The following is an 18,756-nucleotide window of genomic DNA, read 5'->3' as shown; positions in this document are numbered from 1 at the left end:
GAAAGGGTGATAAAAAAAAAGAGTGAAAGGGGGATGGGGAAAGAGGGGAGGGGTAAGAGAAGAGGTGGGGGAGAGGGAGGAGGGCGAGGGGGGAGAGAGAGGGGGAGGGGGGATGGGGAGGGGAGAGGGGGTGGAGAGAGGGGGAGACAGAGAGGATAAGAGAGAGGGGGGGGGGGAGGGGAGGGGAAGCGAGGAGGGAAGGGGGAGTGGGAGGGGAGAGGGTGAGGTGCGAGGGGCGGGGAGAAGACGGGGGAGGTAACCGCCCAGGCGGTAGCAAGCCGGGGGTGACATCACATGCAGCACGCAGATCCAGAGGGCAGACCGCGCAGAACAATTGACGTCATCAGCCAGAGCCGCTCAGTTGTATTTTCGAAGTTATTTCAGTTTGTTGAACATTTTGATTAATAACCCGAGAAATTATGCATGAAATTTTCAGGTAAGGCGATATTTGACCATGGAATAAATCTCTGTCGGAACATGTGAAAATTTCACCGTTGGCATGTCTTTTTTCACGAAGATATGATCACACACAAACAAATCAACACACAAACCCACATACAAGATCAGAGTTGTATAGTTATACTAGAACAAGTGGGAGCCTTTGGGTCCCTTCCATCAATGCGCAGTTGTGGGGGGTGGAACGGTCTTTGGCATCACACACATACACTAAACAACCCCGCACACATACACTAACCCCCCCATGAAATTGTATAAATATTTTTAATTCGCTCAGTTTACCCCATCCCCCATCCTATCCACTCACGCATAGCCCCCAACTGCGCAGGGACGGCTAGTGAGAGGGGGTGGGTGGAGAGGGAGGGGGAGAAGGGTAGAGAGGGAGGGGGACGGGAGTAGAGATTGAGGGGTGGGGGGCAGGCGGCATCGCAGGGGAGGGCTGGTCTCCGAACGCAATAGGGAGGTTTCACGGCAGTCGGGTCACGACCCATGACCCGTACTGTTGCTACGCTACTCCAAATGGATTAAACACGATGTACTGTAGGTAGGCACTTACCATTGTTTCCAGCGTAGCGGGCCCGTTAAAACCCGCTGAAATTGTCCATTTTTGCACTGTAAATAATTATGGAAATCGGGATAAGCGTGAGAGACATTTAGCATACTTCAGAATTCCAAAAGTGAGGAGAAATGACAGTAGATAGAAACAAGAGCTCAAGGGACAACAACAGACCGAGTGCTTGGCGAACATTGGCCGTTTGCTCACTGCATTTCATCAACAGTAAGGCATTATTTGTGATTTTTCTTGATTCCTTTGGCATCTAAAAAGTTTCAGAAGTGATAAATCTGGCTGTAATGTTTTTAAATCGCCCATGGTTCTCGTGCGTTTTTACATACAAAATGAAAACGCATCTGAAGAAAAAGTTACAGCCAGATTTATCACTTCTGAGAAATTTTAGATTTCTTCAATCCCTTCAGTTCTCGCTTCTCTATACCTTCATTTCGCTTCACTTTTGGAATTCTGAAGTTGGGTACATGTGTCTCACACTTACCCCGACTTCCACAGTTTTTTTCAGTGCAAAAATTCACCATTTTGGCGGTTTTTAACAGGTAGGAAAGTACACGTTTCTAGCATTAATAACATATACCAGAAGTGACGCATGTCTTCCAGTTGGATTTAGCGGCTCCGTGCGTCGAGCCCTATGACCCAGTGACCTTTCGTGCAATCACCCTATAGACCCACCCACTCACCAATATCATCAGTCCCTAGATTGGGAAGGGGGGGATCCGAGATGGAGGGGGGGGGGGGGGGGGGGGGGGTTCGGGGGGGGGGGGGGGGGGGGGGGGGGGGGGGGGGCAGAAGGGGGTGGGGGCGGGGGCAGAAAGGGAGAGGACACAGAGGGGGTGGGGGTAAAGGCAGCACCTACCCAGGTCGTAGAGCAGCAGTCTCCCCACCAGGTGCCGGATGGCCTGAGCGAGGCTGCGGCCAGTGTGGACCCGAGCGAGGCCCGGAGCGATCTGAGGCCGGTCAGAAGCAGTGGAGGGCAGGCCGATCGTGGCTTCAGCGATGGCATGCCCACCCACTCGCGTGACAGATGATCGGGGGAGGGAGACGGAGAGGAGATCGTCCCCCGTGACATCCAGAGATCGCCAGCTGGGATCGAGGTCATCAGCGAGGAAAAGGCGTCACGATTCCTTGAGTCAATCGACAGAGGAATCGCAGGTTTTCATAGACAGCCTTTCCCAGAGTGAGTAATGGTCTCCCGCCCGGCCTACTTCCCATCGTGCTGGCAATAAAGGCCGCTGCCGCCATGTTCTAGAACTTCAAGGAGCCCAGCGGAGCACGCAGCATGACCTAAGCAGCAGTTTATAAATGCTAAGTGACAAATTTAAAGAAGTGAAAGTTAAGAAGCCAAGAAGTGCAGATGACATAACAGGGGTGACGTCACAAGCAGGGCGAGCAGAGACAAGCAGTCAGATCTATTTTCTAAGTTATTTGAAATTTTTGAACATTTGAACAATTACTCGAGAAATAATACATGAATTTTTCAGATAAGGCAATTTTTGATTTCATGGGATAAATCTCTACAGAAATATGTACAAAATTTAACGTTAGCACCTCATTTCTTCGAGTAGATGTGATTGTGCACAAACAAATAAATGCACACGCGCGCACACACACACAAATCCATATCAAAGATCAGAGTTTTATAGTTATCAGGGTAATGATATAAAGACATGAGATGATGCTAAACCAAGTGCAGACCTGAATGCAGCCATTCCCTACCTGTAGCCCCCATGGGAGGCGTGGTCCTCCAACTCAAACCATTCCCAAATGTAAGATTCCAGCACTTCCCTGCCTCCCTCAGCAGTGGGCTTAAAAAAAAATCCAGTTGCACTTGCTGCATCAGTTCCAACTGCAATACCAGCGCACTCTGCCTCAGCGCAGAGGGAGAAGAGGAGGGAACACAGACTGCAGACCTAAGACTTTTGCCTCCATCCAGTGAGGAGATGTTGGGTGGACTCACTGTGGTGGATGTTAATATGTGTTGGTTGGTTGGTGAAATTAAAAGTATTGTATATAAAAGCGCAAAGTATAAGAAGTAAAGTTGATGAGCTTGAGGCTCAGTTTGAGGTTGGTAGATATGACATTGTGGGTGAGACGTGGCTGCAGGAGGATCGGGCCTGGGAACTTAATATTCAGGGTTATACATCCTATAGAAAGGACAGGCAGGTGGGCAGAGGGAGGGTAGCTCTGCTGCTGAAGGATGGAATTCCTTCCCTTGCGAGGGAAGATGTAGGGATTGACGAGGTAGAGTCACTGTGGATTGAATTGAGGAATTGTAAAGGCAAGAAGACACTAATTGGTGTTATCTACAGACCTCCAAATAGTAGCCCAGATGTAGGGTGTAAGTTTCAGCAGTAGTTAAAACTGGCATGTAACAAAGGTAATGCCACTGTGGTGATGGGGGGATTTCAATATGCAGGTAGACTGTGAAAATCAGGTTGGTTCAGGACCCCAAGAAAGATACTTTATAGAATGCCTCCGAGATGGATTCTTAGAGCAGCTTCTATTGGAACCGACCACAGAAAAGGCAATTCTGGATTTAGTGTCCAATGAACCAGATATGATAAGAGAACTCGAGGTAAAGGAACCGCTTGGAGGTAGTGATCATAATATGATTAGTTTTAATCTGCAATTTGAGAAGGAGAAGGTTAAATCGGAAGTGTCAGTGATGCAGTTGAACAAAGGGAACTATGAAGGCATGAGAGGGGAGATGGCCATAGTAGACTGGAAAGGGATCCTAGCAGGAATGACAGTGGAACAGCAATGGCAGGAATTTCTGGGCATAATCCGGAAGATGCAGGATCATTTCATTCCAAAAAGGAAGAAAGATTCTAAGGAGAGTAGGAGGCAACCGTGGCTAACAAGAGAAGTTAGGGATAGAATAAAACTAAAATAAAAGATGTATAACACAGCAAAGTGTACCCGGAAGACAGAGGATTGGGAAACTTTCATAGGACAACATAAGTACGAAGGGAAGCTGGCCAGGAATATAAAGAAGGACAGTAAAAGCTTCTTTAGATATGTTAAGGGAAAAAGAGTAGCAAAGTCAAATGTGGGTCCCTTGAAGGCAGACATACATTACAAACCCACTGACTCACATGGCTATCCGGGTACATTCCGTTGCAACCGCAAGAAATGCAACACCTGTCCCTTCACCTCCCCCCTCGACTCCATTCAAGGACCCAAGCAATCGTTCCAGGTGCGACAAAGGTTCACCTGCATCTCCTCCAACCTCATCTACTGCATCCGCTGCTCTAGGTGTCAGCTGATTTACATCGGGGAGACTAAGCGTAGGTTGGGCGAGCGTTTCGCCGAACACCTCCGCTCAGTCCGCAATAACCAACCTGACCTCCCGGTGGCTCAGCACTTCAACTCCCCCTCCCAATACCCAATCCGACCTCTCTGTCTTGGGTCCTGAGCAACAGCGGAAATTGGAGGAACAGCACCTCGTATTCCGCCTGGGGACCTTGCGTCCGGATGGCATTAACATTGAATTCTCCCAATTTTGCTAGCCCTTGCTGTCTCCTCCCCTTCCTTAACCCTCTAGCTGTCTCCTCCCACCCTCCTATCCGACTGCCCTCGGGCTCCTCCTCCTCCACTTTTCCTCCCTTCTCCCCCCCCACCCCCCATCAGTCTGAAGCAAAGATCTTATAGCGAAGCAAGATGGATTACTCTCACGCAAACGTGAGGTACGCTCATGGGCGGATTCATGGGTGATTATAGGACACATTTTAGCAACCTGACTCCGCCATCTTGTTCCGCTTTATTGCTCCCGCCTTCTTGCTTCTGGCCAAAGATTGGATCCGCAGCGGGGAGAAGGAGTGCGGGGCCCGGGGCAGCGGGGAGAGAGAGTGCGGGGCCCGGGGCAGCGGGGAGAGAGAGTGCGGGGCCCGGGGCAGCGGGGAGAGAGAGTGGGGCCCGGGGCAGCGGGGAGAGAGAGTGCCCCAAGACAATGTTTCTTATTTAATGTCCCTTGTCTAGTCTGAAATAAAGTTCATTATTGGATTAGAAGAAATATAATTGTGTGTGTTATATACATTTATATAATTTTCATGTATGTGTGTTTATAAACATTTTATTCCTTAACAAGAATCAACAGAATTATGAACTAACAGAATTATGAATCTAACCCTATAATCACGCACAAAAAGTCCCCCCCTGTCAATCACCCTGCGAGTCGGGTCGGTTCCGGTTACTACAAAATCAACTCAAACACTGTTTGTGAGCCATTTAAAAAGAAATGATTTAAAAAACATTAAAAAAGACAATTACCAGAATCAAATTTTATTCTTGACAAGAAGTTTGAACTGACAGATTTATGAATCTGACCCACACAAACTGTTGCCCCGCAACATTGATTACAGTGCGAGTCGGGTCGGGTTAGGTAGGCTCAGGTTGCTAAAATGGGCGTGGAAAAATGCCCATGATCCACTCCATAGTGTACTACACGTCAGTCCATTGCATTTAGCAGGAGTAGCCTATCTTGCTTCGCTATAAGATCTTTGGTCTGAAGAAGGGTTTCGGCCCGAAACGTGGCCTATTTCCTTCGCTCCATAGATGCTGCTGCACCCGCTGAGCTTCTCCAGCAATTTTTTGTACTTTCGATCTTCCAGCATCTACAGTTCCTTCTTGAACACTTTGTTTACTCCACTGCGATATCTCCTCAAGGTATGCCTACTTTAAAGAAGTTCTCATCCTCTCTCCGGAGACAGTTTCACAACCTCCTCTCTAACCGCACTCCCTCTGTGATCCCCCCTGCCCTCCAACTGTACGACCACATCCTTACCCAGACTCGATACCACAGCCACATTTGCTTCCTCGGGGCCTGCCTGCGCCTCCATCTCATACCCCATGGCTTCCAGCTCCAGTTCCCTACCTCCCAGTTCGGACCCCAACCGGACCATCGGTACCGACTGGCTATCCACCGGCACACCCAGCAATTCTCCAACCGGGCACTGAGATCCACCCTGGTCGCGATGCGCCGGCACCAACAGGACCTCACATCGACACTCCCTGCACTTCAGGCCTCACTAACCCATACCTGCAACGGACCCCAGTTATACTTCATCCGCCGGAAGATCCACCTCTTAAATAAAAAATTCCTGGCCTACCTCAATTCCACAAAGGACCATACCCCGACTCCAGGCCGCTCCCGACGCCTACACTCCGCGACTCGACCGCCCGCAGACTCCGGGCCCCAACTCTGGCCTACATCGCCTGCCCGAGTCCCGCGACGCCATCTTGGCCACGAGGAGCGACTTCAATACTCACCAGGACGTCGCCTTCACCGACCTCCACATCGATGCCGCCGCCGACCCTCACCTGCCCACCGATGACGCCCAGCCTCGTAGCTTCTACGGTAACTCGGACTTTCTCCCCCTCGCCGAATCCTCCGACCCTCGCCGTCCTCCGGGACCGCCCAGCATCATCGCCGCACCGGGCCCACTGAACATTGCCGCCGCACGGGGCCCGCCTAACACCGCCACCGGACCCGACCTACCCAACATGGCCGCCGGACCCGACCTACCCAACATGGCCGCCGGATCCGACCTACCCAACATGGCCGCCGGACTGACCTACCCAACATGGCCGCCGCAACGCACCCGATTCATCTCGCCGACGACCCGCCGCCCACCGGGACCTTCCACGCATCGCCCGCGGACCCCGACTTAACCACCACTGGACTCCGACCATCGGATCCGCTGACCCGCGCCACTGGACTCCGACCATCGGGTCCGGTGACCCGCGCCACTCCACCCCCCTCCAGCAACCCACAGCCGTCGCCTTACCTGGAGCCTGGACTCTGCACTGGGCCTGGAGCCTCCACGCTGCTAACTCCCTCTCTCCTGGACTTAACTCTACTGGGTCCTAGTGCCGGTCTGCCCAGCCTTGCTAACCTCAGTGGCTGCTCCACTGACCCTCCCCCATCCCCCCCCAACCATGTCACCCCCGCTCTTCCCCACCCACATTACAGCCCTCTCTCTCCCCCACCACTTGACCACCCACCACTACTCCAACACCCCCCCCCCCCCCCCCCGACACATCGCCCCGTCCCCAGTCCACCCACCTGCCTTCCTCTGGCCCGAACCAACAGACCTTGCCGGGTGTTCACCACCCCCACTGACCTCCCCCTCTCCCACACCCAACGGTCTGTCCTCAGCAGAGGTCTTACCTTTGTCCCCCTCCGTCCCCATCTCAATGAGTTCCGCGCCCACCATGACTTGGAGCGCTTCTACCGTCGTCTCCGCCTCACAGCGCACTTCCATGGGAAGGAGTCCTCGCCCCCCAATGATGACCCTTTTTCCCGTCTCCAACAACACCCCCTCCTCGTGGAACCCCCCTCGTAAAGTCCCGGCTCTGGAACTCTTTATCCAGAACTGCCGCCGTGACGTCAACCGCCTCAACTTCTCCACTCCCTTGTCTCACTCTAATCTTTCCCCCTCTGAACGCACTGCCATTGAATCACTCCGCAAAAACCCAGATTGGGTCATCAAACCAGCCGACAAGGGAGGTGCCGTGGTAGTCTGGCGCGTCAATCTCTACAAAGCTGAGGCCACGCGCCAACTCTCGGACACCTCCTACTTACCCTTGGACCATGACCCCACTGATGAGCACCAGGCCACCATTTCTAGCACCATCACCGACTTCATCAATTCCCACGCCCTGCCCGACCAAACTTCCAACCTCATCGTTCCCCAGCCCTGCACGGCCCGTTTTTACCTTCTCCCCAAAATCCACAAACCCGGCTCTCCCAGCAGACCCATTGTCTCTGCCTGTTCGTGCCCCACCGAACTCATCTCCACATACCTTGACTCCATACTACCCCCCTTGGTCAAATCCCTTCCTACCTATGTTCTAGACACCTCAGACACTCTCCGCCACCTCCACGCATTCCACTCTCTAGGCCCTCACCCCCTCATCTTCACCATGGATGTCAAGTCACTATACACCTCCATCCCCCACCAGGATGGCCTCAAAGCCCTCCGGTTCTTCCTTGACCAGAGGAGCAACCTATACCCAGCCACTGACACTCTCCTCCGCCTAGCGGAGTTGGTCCTCACCCTCAACAACTTTACGTTTGACTCCTCCCATTTCCTCCAAACACACGCATGGGCCCCAGCTACGCCTGCCTCTTTGTCGGGTACGTTGAACAATCCTTGTTCAATACGTACCAGGGCCCCATCCCCGACCTCTATCTCCGTTACATTGACGACTGCTTTGGGGCCACCTCCTGCACCTACACACAACTGACTGACTTCATCCACTTCACCACCAACTTCCATCCGGCACTCCAATACACCTGGATAATTTCCGACACTTCCCTACCATTCCTTGACCTCACCATCTCCATCGCAGGGGACAGACTCCTGACCGACATACATTACAAACCCACTGACTCGCATGGCTACTTGGACTACACATCTTCCCACCCTGCCCCCTGTAAAGACTCCATCCCCTACTCCCAATTCCTCCGCCTACGCAGCATCTGTTTCCAGGATGAGACGTTCCATACCAGGGCATCAGAAATGTCCTCGTTCTTCAGGAAATGTGGATTCCCCTCCGCCACCATAGATGAAGCTCACAACAGGGTCTCATCCATACCCCGTAACACTGCTCTCTCTCCCCATCCCCGCACTCGCAACAAGGGCAGAGTCCCTCTGGTCCTCACCTTTCACCCCACCAGCCGGCAAATACAACACAAAATCCTCCGCCATTTCCGCCACCTCCACGTGACCCCACCACTCGCCACATCTTCCCATCTCCCCCCATGTCTGCCTTCCACAAAGACCGCTCCCTCCGCAACTCCCTTGTCAATTCTTCCCTTCCCTCCCGCACTACCCCCTCCCCGGGCACTTTCCGTTGCAACCGCAAGAAATGCAACACCTGTCCCTTCACCTCCCCCCTCGACTCCATTCAAGGACCCAAGCAATCGTTCCAGGTGCGACAAAGGTTCACCTGCATCTCCTCCAACCTCATCTACTGCATCCGCTGCTCTAGGTGTCAGCTGATTTACATCGGGGAGACTAAGCATAGGTTGGGTGATCGTTTCGCCGAACACCTCTGCTCAGTCCGCAATAACCAACCTGACCTCCCGGTGGCTCAGCACTTCACCTCCCCCTCCCATTCCCAATCCGATCTCTCTGTCCTGGGTCTCCTCCATTGCCAGAGTGAGCAACAGCGGAAATTGGAGGAACAGCACCTCATATTCCGCCTGGGGACCTTGCGTCCGGATGGCATTAACATTGAATTCTCCCAAATTTTGCTAGCCCTTACTGTCTCCTCCCCTACCTTAACCCTCTAGCTGTCTCCTCCCACCCTCCTATCCGACCGCCCTCGGGCTCCTCCTCCTCCACTTTTCCTCCCTTCTCCCCCTCCACCCCCCATCAGTCTGAAGAAGGGTTTCGGCCCGAAACGTGGCCTATTTCCTTCGCTCCATAGATGCTGCTGCACCCGCTGAGCTTCTCCAGCAATTTTGTGTACCTTCGATCTTCCAGCATCTGCAGTTCCATCTTGAACACGGGTGAAATTATTGTGGGCAACAAGGAAATGGCAGAAGAGTTGAACAGGTACTTCGGATCTGTCTTCATTAAGGAAGACATAAACAATATCCCAGATGTACTGGAGGACAGAGGATCTAAGGGGGTAGAGGAACTGAAATAAATTTTCATTAGTCGAGAAATAGTATTGAGTAGGCTAATGGGACTGAAGGATGATAAATCCCCTGGGCCTGGTGGTCTGCATCCCAGGGTACTCAGGGAGGTGACTCAAGAAATAGTGGACGCATTGGTGATCATTTTCCAATGTTCAATAAATTCAGGATCAGTTCCTGTGGATTGGAGGATAGCTAATGTTATCCAACCTTTCAACAAAGGAGCGAGAGAGAAAATGGGGAATTACAGACCAGTTAACCTGACTTCTCTGGTGGGAAAGATGCTGGAGTCAATTATTAAGGAGGTAATAATGGGGCATTTGGATAGCAGTCAAAGGATTAGTCCAAGTTAACATAGATTTATGAAAGGGAAATCATGCTTGACTAATCTTCTGGAATATTTTGAGGATGTGACGTGAAATGGATGAAGGGGTGCCAGTGGATGTAGTGTATCTAGACTTTCAGAAAGCCTTTGATAAGGTCCCGCAAGGGAGACTGGTGACTAAAATTAGAGTGCATGGTATTGGGGTAGGGTGTTAACATGGGTAGAAAATTGGTTGGCAGACCGGAAGCAAAGAGTAGGAGTGAACCTTTCAGAATGGTAGGGAGTGGCGAGTGGAGTGCCGCAAAGCTTGGTGTTGGGGCTGCAACTGTTATATATTTACCATATATATTAATGATTTGGAAGAGGGAATTAGGAGCAACACTTGCAAGTTTGTGGATGACACAAAGCTGGGTGGCAGTGTGAACTGTGAAGAGGATGTTAGGAGGTTGCAGGGTGACCTGGACAGGTTGAGTGAGTGGGCAGATGCGTGTCAGATGCAGTATCTATATTACTAAAAGTAAGATCTTGACCGCTTTTGGCTCACTGTGCTTTGATTTCCGAGAGAACGCCGCCACCTACGGCCGTCATCTTTGCCATCTCGCTCAGAGCCCCCCTCCGCCGGACTGGTCCGGAGGATTTTTCCCATCGATGAAAAATCAGAGAGATATTAATGTTTTTTTTAAATTCGCCATACTTTCTGCTGCCCCCGCTGGCGGCAGGGAGGAGGGACTATAAAACCCGGAAGTGTCTTGCCTCACTCAGTCTCTGCCAGACGGAGGAAGCGAGAGGGTCACAGCTCTCTGAGCTGCGAATAACACTGAACGGACGTTTACTCCATGGTGAGTCCCCGGGATGTGGTTTTCAGCAAACAAATGTGTTTTGTTGGCTTGCTATTGGGTCCTTTTCAGAATGGCAGGCAGTGACAAGTGGAGTGCCGCAAGGCTCGGTATTGGGGCTGCAACTGTTTACCATATATATTAATGATTTGGAAGAGGGAATTAGGAGCAACACTAGCACGTTTGTGGATGACACAAAGTTGGGTGGCAGTGTGAACTGTGAAGAGGATGTTAGGAGGCTGCAGGGTGACCTGGACAGGTTGAGTGAGGGCAGATGCGTGGCAGATGCAGTATAATATAGATAAATATGAGGTTATCCACTTTGGCGGCAAAAACAAGGGGGCAGATTATTATCTCAATGGGGTTAGGTTAGGTAAGGGGGAGGTGCAGCGAGACCTGGGCGTCCTTATACACCGGTCACTGAAAGTTGGCTTACAGGCACAGCAGGCAGTGAAGAAAGCTAATGGAATGTTGGCCTTCATAACAAGAGGATTTCAGTACAGGAGTAGAGAGGTTCTTCTGCAGTTGTATAGGGCTCTGGTGAGACCACATCTGCAGTATTGTGTACAATTTTTGTCTCCTAATTTGAGGAAGGACATCCTTGTGGTTGAAGCAGTGTAGTGTAGGTTCACGAGATTGATTCCTGGGATGGCGGGAATGTCATATGAGGAAAGATTGAAAAGACTAGGCTTGTATCCACTGGAGTTTAGAAGGATGAGGGGGAATCTTATAGAAACATATAAAATTATAAAAGGTCTGGACAAGCTAGATGCAGGAAAAATGTTCCCAATGTTGGGCGAGTCCAGAGCCAGGGGCTACAGTCTAAGAATAAAGGGGAGGTAATTTAAGACTGAGGTGAGAAAAAACTTTTTCACCCAGAGAGTTGTGAATTTATGGAATTCCTTGCCACAGAGGGCAGTGGAGGCCAAGTCACTGGATGGATTTATGGGAGAGTTAGATAGAGCTCTAGGGGCTAGTGAATTCAAGGGATATGGGGAGAAGGCAGGCACGGGTTATTGATAGAGGACGATCAGCCATGATCACAATGAATGGCGATGCTGGCCGAATGGCCTCCTCCTGCACCTAGTTTCTATGTTTCTATGTATTGAATAAAGAAATGAGGTCGACAGTGCTGAGATGGAGCGGAGAAGCCTCGATGGTGCAGATGTCGGAAGCAGCTATGAGATCCTCATAGGATTTACTGGCAGTCGAAGAGTTTATGTAGTGGGAGTAACGAACAGGGAGATGGGATTTTGAGGGAGAGAAAGGCAGAGATGCATCGAATATAATTGCACTATGATCTGACAGACACACATCAATAATTTCTTTATTACAAATTGGGAGGCCAGCCGATAGCACCAGGCCGAGCTTGTGCGTGGGTCCAGTGGTCAGTAGAGTCAGATTGAAGGACTCAACAAGGTTCATAAATTCCCTCACAAGAGGCTTAGTAGGGCAGCAGACATGAATGTTAAAATCACCAAGAATCGGGACCCAGTCAAATTTGGGCAACAAGCTAGAGATAAGATCAGCAAATTGTGTGATAAAGTCCTTATGCATTTTTGGTGGGCGATACACAAGAACAATTAAAAGTGGGGAGACTAGACCAACTATAATTAGTTGATGTTCGAAGCTGGAGAAATGATCAGCGTTCAGGAGGCGGCAGTTGAAATGTTTCTTAAACACAGTGGCTAGGCCCCCACCGTGTCCGGAGAGCCTAGGCGGGCTGAAAAAGTTACAGGTATCAGGGCAGAGTTCCACGAGTGGAGCAAGCTCACCAGGATTAAGCCAGATTTCTGTGACCAGTAAGCAGTCCAATCCACGTGCGGTCAAGAAGTCGTTGAGGATGAAGGTTTTGTTCAATAAGGATCTTGCATTGATCAGAGCCTCTTTAGCAGGGAGTGTAGGTGAGTTGTGGTTCGGTAGTGACTCCCACGCCAGCGGGTGGACGGTCAGGGAGACAACGGCGCTGCGTTTCACACATGGCCTGGCTGGGAGCCCAGGGTGACAGACCGGGGACCGGAAAGATCGACCGGAGAGAAGCAGACCTGTGCTCGACGGACCGCCGATGGATGGAGCGGTAGGGCCGACCAGATCCGACCACAAGCGCTGGGTGAGGTAAGCTGATGTTGAACGGGCGCGGGCAAGATTCTTCAACCTTTCTAGGGCGCGTATACTCATGCCATTTCAAGCAGGGTGCAAGGCCACCAAATTCAAGTGCAGTTTAGTTATGCAGAGACGCATGTTTTTTTCACGATGCCAGAGACATGGTGAACCTGTCGAAACATATGTTAGTGCTTTGAAACACATTGCCAAAGTGTTTTGAAACATTGCCAGATGGTATGCTTTTTTGTTGATTTATGTGACAGCTTAGTCCATGACCGTCTGGTCTATGGTGCCGCAATGATAAATTACGAGATGAATTACTGCGTGATACTGAACTTACTCTAGAGACTGCTGAAAACTACTGCCGCGTTGCTGAAATGACTGATGCTCATGCAAACGTTTTGGGACATGGCCCCCACTCTGCTCATGATATTACGGTTACTGGCATATTTTAATCAAACCTCTCGCTGCTCTCAATCCGAGGGGTCAGCGACAGGGGAACTTACACCTAGAGACACCATTCTGTTGAGTACATTTTGAACATGGTCCCGCATAGCATGGGGAATCCTGTGTGCTGGACGGACAACTGGAAGTACCTCAGGCTTAATCATAATTGTGTACTTAACAGGCAACCTGCCCAGCTTGACATCAAACAAAGTTTTGTATTGTGTCAGGATTTGTTGAGTAAAGTCACAGGTTGCAGACAGATGACAAACAGAAGCACTGAAAGAGACAAGCCCCAGGTCGTGACAAGCCTTAACACCCAGCAGGGTTGGCACATTCTCACTAACAACGTAGAAATGCAGGTTGTGGACACGTGAGTCAAGACAGCAGCGTAACTCGACTTGACCGATTGGGTGCACTGGACCTCCTACAAATGGGAGAAGAGAGGCAGCCGTAGGAGTGATAGTCTCTGTTTTTCGTATCTTTTTCAATTCAGATAAACACATGACATTACACCGAGCTCCGTCATCAACTTTCAAAAAAAATTCTTGCCATTAACGGGCAAAGTGACCTTGGGATCTTGATGTTTATGTGGTAAGTCAGACAGGGAGTGAACTTCCAAATCAAGATTTTTGCTTGCAGCCTGCAAATCCATGGGAGCTAGTTGAGAGGGCCACGAGAGTATATTCTCATGGTCGAGTGAATTGACAGACTGTCTTGTTTGAACTCTGTTGCTACGCGAGCAGCAGTATTTGAAGAAGTGGTTCCTTTTCCTACAGAAATGAGAAAAATTTCCATAATGGTCACGAGCTGCAACATGTGAACCCCCACATTTAAAACAATTGTCTAAGAGTTTAGCGATAGAGATGTCGGGCACTTGAGGAGAACGGGGAGAGGTTTGATAGTCAAGTCACAGTCAAGTCAAGAGAGTTTGTTGTCATGTGTCCCAGATAGGACAATTAAATTCTTGCTTGCTGCAGCACAACAGAGTATTGTAAGCAAAATACAGAACAGTTCAGTTCAATCTACACATAAATAAGCAGATAAAGTGCAATAGGCTGTTATAGTCAGTCTGTTTATTGGCGAGTATAATAGCCTGATGGCTGTGGGGAAGTAGCTGTTCCTGAACCTGGATGTAACAGATTTCAGGCTCCTGTACCTTCTGCCCAATGGTAGCGGAGAGATGAGTGCGTGGCCAGGACGGTGAGGGTCCTTGATGATGTTGGCTGCCTTTCTGAGGCAGCAACTACGATAGATCCCTTCGATGGTGGGGAGGTCAGAGCCGATGATGGACTGGGCAGTCGTTACGACTTACTATATCCTTTTCCGCTCCTGGACGCTTAGGTTGCTGAACCAAGCCATGATGCAACCAGTCAGCATGCTCTCCACTGTGCACCTGTAGAGGTTCGAGAGAGTCCGCTTTAACATACCGACTCTCCAGGTGATGTGTGGTCAGATGCAAGCCCGGGCGATGTCATATGGAGGACAGGCTGTTGCCCATGCAGCACGTCCCCACTCTCCAGGTTGCTGATCGATCCAAAGGAACAGCAGGGCCGTTATAGTTTGGCAACAGCGCTGTCGCAGGAGCTGCCAGAGCGAGGTAGTTGACAACGATGAACTGCCTTTGGGGCTCCGACTTCGGATTTTCTTGAGGTTTACTCCAGAAACTTTTTCCATGACTGGATATGGCCACAAGGAGTTTTCGCTCTCCTAGATGGACTGCCTTCCCAGGCTGACGAGCCCCATCTGCCCGAGACTCATGGGGGTGGGAGCGTCTACCTTCCCGTGCAGGTTTATAGCACCTGCCCACTGCCAAGTTCAGTATCGCGCAGTAATTCATCTCGTAATTTATCACTGCGGACACCATAAACCAGAGGATCACGGACTGAGCTGTCACATAAATCAGCAAAAGCACACCAACTGGCAATGTGTTTCAAAACACTAACATACATTTCAACAGGTTTGCCATGTCTCTGGCTTTGTGAAAAAAACATGTGTCTCTCCATAACTAAATTGGTTCGTAACTCACATAACTGTCGGAATAACTCAACTTGACCGATATGGTGCATTGGACCTCCTGCAAATGGGACAAGGGAGGCAGCCGTTGGAATAACAATCTCTGTTTTTCATAACTTTTTAAACACAGCTAGGCACATGACATTGCACCAGGCGCCAGAATCAACCTTCAGTTAAAAAGTATTGCCATTAACGAGCAAAGCGACCTTGTGGTCTAGTAGTTTATGCATTCAATCAGACAAGGAATGTACATCGACGCCAAACCTTTCGCCAGCAACCTGCAAATCCGTGGGAGCTCGTTGAGAGCATTCTGAGAGCAAGTTTTCACGGCCAAGTGAATTAACAGATTGTCTTGTTTGAGCCCTATTGCTACGTGAACAACAGCATTTAAAGAAATTATTTCTTTTGTTGCAAAATCGACATAATATTCCAGATGCAGGGCAACAGTCACGAACAGCAACATGTGAACCCCCACAGTTAAAGCAATTGTCTATCAGTCTCAACTTGATAAAGGTATCAGGCACTTGAGAAAAATGGGGAGAGATTTGATAAGACATACCGGCAACATTAATTTCACGAACAGCAGAGTGTCCCAAGACTTTTGTGTGAGCGTCAGCCATTTCAGCAATGTGACACCCGTTTTCAGCAGTCTCTAGAGAAAGGTCAGCATCCCGCAGTCTCTCATCGAGTAATTTATTATGGCGGACAGCATAAACCAGGTGGTCACAGACAAGGCTATCAACCTCAGGCTGAACCCTCAAAAATGCAAATTGAGGGTAAATGAGGTGAAATACATAGGCCATGTGTTTACTAAAGATGGACTAGGCGCAGCATGTCTTAAAAATGATGGTAACGGCAATGAGCCTGTTGCCTATGCCTCGCGCACTATGACTGACACTGAACAACGATATGCCCAAATTGAGAAAGAGCTGTTTGTGGTTGTTTTCGCCTGCAAGAAATTTAACAACTTTATCTTTGGACACACAGTCACGATTGAAACTGATCACCAACCTCTGATCAGCATCTTTAACAAATCGATCCAGCGCACCTACAGTGGATGCTGTTGCAGCTTCAAAAATATGACATTGTTCTGATCCACAAACATCGTAAGGATACGTACCTGGCTGACACTCTCTTGCGTGCACCTTGAAAGACCTGTGAGGGTCTGCCCTTGTCTGACGATTAATTTATCGTAATGGCTGTCTTTACATGTGACTGACTGTGACACTCTCTTGCATGCACCTTGGAAGACCTGTATGGAGGGCTTGGTTGCCCTCACTGCTGCTGACAATACTCTACGGTCGCTTGCCTCCGTCATTGAGCGCAGCTGGCCAGACAAACACTACAACGTTCCGTTGCCAGTTCCGGCCTTTCTTTGCCGTCCGTGATGAGCTATTACTGCAGGGTGACATTATTTTAAAAGGACACAGGTCTGTGGTTCCTGCTTTGCACAGCCAGTATTTTAACGCTGTCCATGCAGGGCACCCAGGCGCCGACGCTACTGTCCAACAGGCAAGAAGCATGTTTTACTGGCCTGCATGGCCGAATACATCACCAAGAATGTGGCGTCCTGTGCAGAGTGCAACATCTTGGCAACTCACCAACAAAAGCAACCACTTCTTTCACATCTGCTTCCTGAACTCCCGTGGTCTACAGTGGCAACTGACATATTTGAGTGGCATGGCAAACAGTACCTGGTACTCGTCAATTTGTTTTCAGGATAGTTTGACATTGATTTTCTTATCAGCCCCACTTCTCGTGAGGTGATATCAAAGCTATCTCTCCATTTTTTCAGTCCACGGATCTCCGGGTTACTATTATCTGATAATGGCAGATAATAGTATTATCTGATAATTTACCAGGCAACACTTCAAGGAATTTGCTGCATGCTGGAATTCCTATCACATTACCAGCAACCCTGAATATCCACAGTCGAATGGAGTAGCTGAGCGGGCTGTCAAGAGTGCCAAACAGCTCATGGAACATTCGTACAGAGCTAATTCATACATGTTCCTAGATCTACTCAACCTACGCAACATCTCCCGTGACCCCATTTTGGATTCATCTGCTCAATGTTTATTGTCGAGGCAGACCCGTGCCATGGTGCCTGTGGCGGATCAGGCCTTGATCCCTCAGGTGGTTCCACCATCGGAAGTCCAGTCCAGGTAACAACAAATGCGTGACATTCAAAACCAATGGTATAAGACAAGTAGGCCACTGCCACCATTAACCAAGGGGCAAGTGGTTCGTTTGTAGACTGAAAAAGGCCATGATGTACTATAATTGGGCGGTAAATATTAAAAATATGATTCACCTGCTGGACAACTCTGCCCAGCAGGTGGACTGGATTATAATGGAGAGAGAGGACTGCGCTCCAGGTAATACAGGAGCAACTCTCCTCTCACCAACGAATTTGAATAACAAATATTATAATAAAAATCCAATGATACATAGTACAATTAGAACTTGGAAACAAATAAAACAGAACTTAAAATTAAGAAATCTATCTCTGCTAATGCCAATAGCCAATAACCCTTCGTTTAAACCCTCAATTATAGATAAATCATTTACACAATGGGAAAGAACGGGAATCAAAACGCTCGGGGACCTGTATGAATTAGGGAAATTATTACCATTTCAACAATTACAACTGAAATATAACTTGAAAAATAATCAATATTTTAAATATCTTCAAATCCGTGATTATCTGAAAAAATATACAAAAGACTATTATAATATGCCCCCAGACTTATTAGATGAAGCCATGAAGATAAAGGCTGAATCAGCAAATCTAATATCATACTTATATAATATTATATTGAATATAGAAATACCTACAACAGATAATATTAGAAGAGATTGGGAACAAGAATTAGCTATAAAAATTTCAAAAGAGAGCTGGGATAAACACTTATTATATGTGCATAAATGCTCGATCAACGTACGACATACTCTAATCCAATATAAAACATTACACAGACTATTATTCAAAAACTAAAATAAATAAACTCTTCCCCAATGTCTCACCCATTTGTGATAAATGTCAGTTACAAGAAGCTAACATAGCGCACTCTTTTGTTTTTTGTATAAAAATTCAAAAATTCTGGAACGAAATATTTGAAATCTTCACAAAATTATTTAAAACAAAACTACTACCCAGAGTAGAATGGATCATTTTTGGAATATCGGAAGGTAACCCAGAATTAAATATGTTTCAAAAGAACTTACTTAATTATGTGCTAATAATCGGAAAAAAGCTTATACTTAAATTTTGGAAAAAAGTTCCAATACCAACAACACAAATGTGGATTTCAAACATGTTCGAAACATTACACTTGGAAGAGATGAGACGCCTCCTAGC

The sequence above is a fragment of the Leucoraja erinacea genome, chromosome 10 (genome assembly GCF_028641065.1).
Source record: "Leucoraja erinacea ecotype New England chromosome 10, Leri_hhj_1, whole genome shotgun sequence".
In the NCBI taxonomy this organism is placed as follows: domain Eukaryota; kingdom Metazoa; phylum Chordata; class Chondrichthyes; order Rajiformes; family Rajidae; genus Leucoraja; species Leucoraja erinaceus.
The sequence above is the reverse complement of the archived record's forward strand: the minus strand, read 5'-3'. Positions refer to the sequence as shown.